At 46.9% G+C, this 6,656-nt stretch overlaps 1 pseudogene; it reads left to right on the top strand.

The window, feature by feature from the left end:
• Positions 1-745: 745 nt before the first annotated feature.
• On the top strand, positions 746-3,462 carry LOC119289405 (annotated as a pseudogene).
• Positions 3,463-6,656: the final 3,194 nt, after the last annotated feature.

Genomic DNA, 6,656 nt, shown 5'->3' with positions numbered 1-6,656 from the left:
CGGCCCCCGGGCTATCTTTCGCCCGAAGAATGATCGAGTTCCATGTGATGTGTCATTACCTTATAGTAAGACTATGAGTTTTGCTAGACGTACGGAGCTTTACATAAGTATACGGGCTGATTCCTGAACTGGCGCATTTTAATTGGACGAAGGGTGAGGGCGGGCCCCACACGGGTGAAAATCAGAGGGGCCTGAAGATAATTTATGGAAGGGTTTGTAGCAGGTCCGTAAAAGTCAGTATGTGTGCTTTTTCTCGCATGGGAAAATGGATGTATGCTTCTCTCTGATCCACTACCCTATACACAAGATTTTTTGAGAATTTCTTCTACGATAATTTGTTAGACAACAAACACAATTAAATTTTGGCATTCATTTGTTGGAAACGCATCAACACTTACCAAATTAACTTCTGAAAAACATGGGATTTTTCTTGAACAGAATAGTTCATATTGGGCGTGAATCTTAGGAACAGTAATGTTATTTTGGAGAGAGAAAACAAACTTAGGAACAGTAATTAGGGAACAAAAATATATAGCCCATTAACATTACAGGGCCACGTAGATAAGCCTACCTGTTGGGCCGGTGGCCCAGCCGTGATTGGCCTCTTTAAACCCCACCTTCTTCAGCCTTGGGTTTTACTTGCCCATCCCATTCCCATCTCCATCTCCATCTCTCTCATCTGTAAAACCACCGCATCCGTGTCTCTCCGTTGCATCGCCGCCGGCCTAAACGATGGATAGGGAGGGAGACCTGAGTTTTCCCAACAATGTTGTGTACGCGGCGAAGCAGGTCTGCAGCCTCGGGAGGCTGTTCTTTGCGTGCATGGTCGCCGGCGGCATCCAGTACGCCTGGGCGCTGCAGCTCTCCCTCCTCTCCCCCTACTCTCAGGTCAGGTCAGGTGCCTCTCCGTGGCTGCTTAATTCTTGATGATCTATGACCTCATCCTTGGGTCGTTCGGTGGTTTGCATATGCAGAGTCTTGGGATCCCACACCGCCGCGTTTCCCTCACTTGGATCTGCGGACCTATCGCTGGGTTTGTTGTGAGTGCGATCTCTTCTCATCCCGTTAATTCATTCCCTTCCCTTTCCAAAATACTCTCTTCCAAAAACAGATATTTACATGATTTCCCCCCAACCCATGTAAGTAGTTAACATGAGAAGATCCTCTTTGTCATATCTGCATGCATTTATCCTCTCTCACCCTTTTTTCTTCAAGCCTGTGAATGATCTCCACTGGAAGGAAGACAAAATAATTAAGTGGCATTACCTCTTTTCCGGTTTATCAGGCACACTCGTTTGCCTAGATTGATGATTTAACCAAAATAATACGAGTTATATATTGGAAAAATTATACCATGAGAAAATTTCAATTGCTCTATTTCCTAATGATAACTTTTGACGTGCAAAATTCATATCACTTTGGCTAAAATGGACAACCTAGCTAGAGATACGCGTGGGACCTATATATAAACCGGGAAGAAGGGAGTACTAACAGATGAAGTACTAACATGAGTGTGAAATGATTCACCGGCTAGGTGCCACCCATCGTGGGTTACTACAGCGACCGGTGCACGGCGATGATGGGCCGGAGAAGACCCTTCATCGTCGCCGGATGTCTCGTCATCTGCCTCTCCGTGATGCTCATCGGCTTCTCGGCGGACATTGGGCGGCTACTTGGCGCCACCAAGGAGCATTGCACCACCAGCACGGGCCCTCGCTGGGCCGCCACAGCTGTGTATATCGTCGGGTTCTGGTTCCTCAATTTCGCCAACAATGCCGCCCAAGGTCCGGCTCGTGCGATGATGGCCGATCTCTCTGGTGAGAATATGCATACGCCATCCATCAAAACTTGGGAATTAAAAAGACTGACTAGCTGTTTGACTAGCAGCGGGAAACTATATGCCCAGCGTCGGGCAGGCCATCTTCTGCGGGTGGATGGCCATCGGCAACGTCCTGGGCTATATGGCCGGTGCGGACAGTGAATGGCACGTGTGGCTCCCTTGGCTCAAAACTACGGCGTGCTGCGAAGCCTGCGCAAATCTCAAGGGCGCCTTCCTCACCGCTGTGGTAAACCCTCAGAGCAACATTTATAGTTTTCACTTTCAATATAAAATGTCATCGAGATTTCAAAGATTTCACTCATTCCCATAGCTACTGAAATGATTGCTTTTCCATAGAAATATTTCTGTTATTACGGTAGTATACACAAATTCAAATGATTTTTTTTATTTTGAATTATTTGGTTGCATTTCTATCGAATTCAAGTCACAGATTTCGGTCCATTAATTGGCCGAATGGAAACCGAAATCACCGAAATTCTATACCAGTATTGTCGAAATATTTTTCTAAACTGAAATTCAAAACCACTTATCTCATGAATAGCTGCTTATTCAGCTCGTGTCATTCAGATCGTCATTATCATCAGTACGTCCATCACCATGTATATTGCTGAAGAGAAGCAGCTCGACAATGCCGACGTGGAGGCCTCCTCTGGCCGCCGTGGATGCATATGCAGTTTTGGCGACTTCTACAAGAGCTTGAAGAACCTTCCCCCATCTATGTTCAAAGTGCTCGCCGTCACGGCTGTAACCTGGGTAATGTTTTGTGCATCCACAACATCTTAAAACAATGCATGCACCTCACCCATCGAGAATTGACTGACTATTCTGACATGTTTTCTCAGCTGGCGTGGTTCCCCTTCATCCAGTATGGCACTGACTGGATGGGCAGGGAGATCTACCACGGCGAGCCGCAGGGGCCCAAGGTGGCCGTCTACTATGCCGGCGTCCGCGAGGGCGCCGTCGGCCTGCTGCTCTCTTCTATATGCCTCTTGGCCGCCGCCTTCAACACCCCCCACCTTTGCGGTAGGCTCACGTCAAGGGTCGTGTGGTCCTTAAGCAACTTCATCCTATTTGGCATCATGACGGCCATGGTGATCCTTGGCTTGGTCTCCACCAAGGGGTACAACGCGTCTTTCACGGCTGGCCTCACCGGCCCTGACCCCAAGCTCAGGGTCATCGCGCTCTCCCTCTTCGCGCTCATCGGGATCCCATAGGCCGTGTTGTTCAGTGTACCGTGGGCTGTTGCTTCTAAGGTTGCCGACGACAGTGGCCAAGGCCTCGCCATTGGTGTCCTCAACATTGCCATCGTCGTGCCACAGGTGATAAAAATACAAATCAGCTGTTCTAGATGCTAATCAGCACCTCAGGGTGTTAGTTTACTTTCCCCTGCGTTGGTCTTGACTTGGTTGTTTACCTTGTTGCTCTTTGCTCAGCTGATCATCATGCTCACCGCTGGCCCGATCGACAAAGCCTTTGGAAAGGGCAACACACCGGCGTTCGGCATTGGTTGCGCCTTCGCCTTCATCTGTGCAGTCCTTGCGCTCATCCTGCTTCCCAAGACAAGAGGGACGAGAGGGACGTCCAATGCCACCGCCATGGCCTCCAGGGAACGCTGATATGGTACATCCCCAGGTACGAGAGGGACCTTGCATGCAAACTTGTTCTCAAGCTAAGTAGGCTGTCTACGACCAATTAGAAGACTAGTCACATTTATTTTATTTCGTGATTTACGATCAACACGACCTATGCACCAGTCTTTTTTCTGTAAATATACTGCTTTTTTGGCACGTTAGCACCCCCATCTAATCGCACCGGGATCATACGTCCTCAGCCACCAGATTTCTTTTTTTGACAATCAATACCTTGATATATTTATTGTAGCGAATAGTACATGGTAGAGAAACAAGAGCTGACTACAGCAATTACAAAATAAAGTACTCCCTCCGTAAACTAATATAAGAGCGTTTAGATCATAGTAATCTAAACGCTCTTATATTAATTTAGGGAGGGAGTATAAAAGAAACGAGAAAATCTTGAAGATCTTTCAACTCTTTCTTCTTTCATGACATAATCTTACTTTTCTGAAGGCAGACATAGATACATAACAAAGATATCAAACCAAGAACCTGTGAATACCAAAAAAGATTCTCCCATAAATTTAATTTGAGCCGCAATGCCAAGTCTAAGATGCACGCACACAACCATTAAAGTAAACAATCAACATTGACAAGAGTACCAACACAGATCGTCTGTTCTTTTTGTTGCAATTCCTCCGTTTCCAAAGAAGAAAGAAATCTTTCGATGACTACTCTAGAATTGGGCGATTGGTTATCATTGATCAAGTCTTCATTTGGGGGGGCGGGGGATAATGATCGATCAAGCCGGAATCTCATAATAGCACGTACGTTTGTTTTTTCCAGACCTAATTAAACCCATTACGGGTCGCGTAAAGAGCGATCTCTCGCGCTAGCCACGTAGGCACAGGTAGGACAAAAAAAACTCGAGTAATTAATCATCGCCTGATCCAGCCGTAGGTCATACGCGATCCCCCGTGCCCTAGAGGCTACAACAGATCGACGGAAGAGGAGGAGGCGGCCATGGAAGAGTCGCTCCCCGGATGACCTCCTTCTCGAGATCAGGCCTAGTCTGCATCAAGGATGAGCTTGCTATCCCCCGCAAAAAAAAGGATGAGCTTGCTATCTTTCGTTGTGCCACGGCCTGCAAGCAGTGGTGCCGTCTGGTCACAGATCCATCCTTCCTCCAGCGCCACTGGCCAAAGGATTCGCACCACTTGTGCTCCACCTTCGTCGGTTTCTTAACCGGTGATCATCGCCGTGCAAAAGGAGATGCGGGGCCTTTTCCCCTCCCGGCGCCGTGCTTCGTCCCAGTGCCAGGATCACCTCTGGGCCTGATCGACGCGCCCTCAGCTCCTTCATGACCACCGCCCCTGCTGGCTTCTTCGATGGTGCAGTGCCAGTTGTTTCGCGCCACGGCCTTCTCCTCTTGCGCCTCCAAGAGCACAACACCAGCGACCGCGATTACCTGACCATCCTGCAATTAACGGTATGCAACGTGCTTGTCGGAACATGGGACTTGCTCCCTTCTCTGAAGTTCAACTCGGGCTTCAATACACACGGATGGAAGGGCAATGCCATTCTAACTAGTGCAGATTGCCGCTCCAAAGACGATGCATTGTCGCTCGTGCTGCTGAGCAATTCCTCTTTCTTCAAAGTGGTAATCATCGACTTGATGCTGGATGATATGAAGCACAAAATCTATGTGTTCTCCTTCGACAAAGGAAGTTGGAGCAGGTGCAGTGATTCCTTTGATAGTGATTCACAATTGAACTACTACGGGATGTATAGTGATCCATTGTGTCTTGTGGCACGACACACTGGGTATTTCAGAACTATAGAGGACTATGCTTTTACCTCATTAACCTGAACGTCCGGATCAGCCACATCTCCTTCACGAAGCTCCCTCTGAAAATGCATTCCCATCTCATAAGTCACTTCTCATGCCTTACTCTAAGTGTCAATGGGACTCTATCACTGCTCTGGATGCAAAGGCCATGTTCGCGACTAGAGATATGGGAAAAGCAAGAGAACCAACAAAATATGGGCGATACTTCAGAGTGGCTATGCATTTGGATAATCGAGCTAACACGGCCGAAAAAAGTGACTGGAGGAAGACTTCTATGTGTCTTGAGAGAGAAATGTGGCACACTGCTCATTAGTGGTTGTGAGCATGTTTACATCATGGACCTCGAAACTAGGTCGATGGAGGAGGTCTTGGATTGGCCTGGGGGGTGTGACATTTTACCCTGGAATGCCATGCTCTTGGAGATTGATTGGCCCGCGATCTTTACTTCTCGACTTGTCAGGTATACCTATCCATTCTAATATATATGTACACACTTATTACCTCTTATGTTGCAAAGTATGTGGATAAATTACATAGTTTTAAATGGCGTGCTATTTCAACACTATAGCATTTGGAGGGGCATCACGCTAAGCCGTTACCGTGATTTAGTGCGCTAATGATGTGCCCCCTATTTGACATAGCTCTCTATTTATAACTTCGATAAATTATCGTGCTTTGCGATTGGTGACCATCAAAGTTATTTGTTCAACTTGATCTCAGATTTACCACTCGAGTGTTATTTGTGTTCTCCGTATTTGTTAGGGAGTCCACCTATTCCCTCGCATCTCCTAGTAATGAGACAACTCCAACAAGCAAGAGGCGGCATGGAAAAAATGGCAGCAGAAAGTGTAAGGGCCATGGAAGCATATCGAAGAAGAGGAAGCACCATGTGGTTTCATAAGGGACGTGGCAATGGTGGCATAATGGACACATCTCCTAGTAGTGAGACAACTGCGACGAGTAAGAGGTGGCATGCGAAAAATGGCAGCATGAAGGGTAAGAGACATGGCGGCATATCGAAGAAGGGGAAGCACCACATGGTGGCATAAGAGACTTGATTCATAAAGGGGAAAACAAGAGAAACTCGACATACATGTTTTACTATTTCTCTATGCCGATTTTTTCTTAAGCCTCGGCGGCCAAAACAATTGCACATCATAACTGTAGAAATTACTATTTTACCAAAGAGATTATTTTTTACTCTAGTTTGTAAGTTGTATACGTGATGAGGATTCTAAAAAAATGATAATCATGAACAAGTAGTGTAGTAACCGCATGGCAAATGTGGTGAGCACCCTTAAAACAAAACAGAACAAGTAGTGTAGTAGAGACTAGTACTGGTTGGTCTGAGGCAGTGCACACGAGCGTCCTCGACACATAAACCCGTGGCAGC

This window comes from Triticum dicoccoides, chromosome 4A (genome assembly GCF_002162155.2).
Source record: "Triticum dicoccoides isolate Atlit2015 ecotype Zavitan chromosome 4A, WEW_v2.0, whole genome shotgun sequence".
NCBI classification, from domain to species: Eukaryota; Viridiplantae; Streptophyta; class Magnoliopsida; order Poales; family Poaceae; genus Triticum; species Triticum dicoccoides.
Note: the sequence above shows the minus strand (reverse complement) of the source record. Positions and strands in the feature narration are given on the sequence as shown.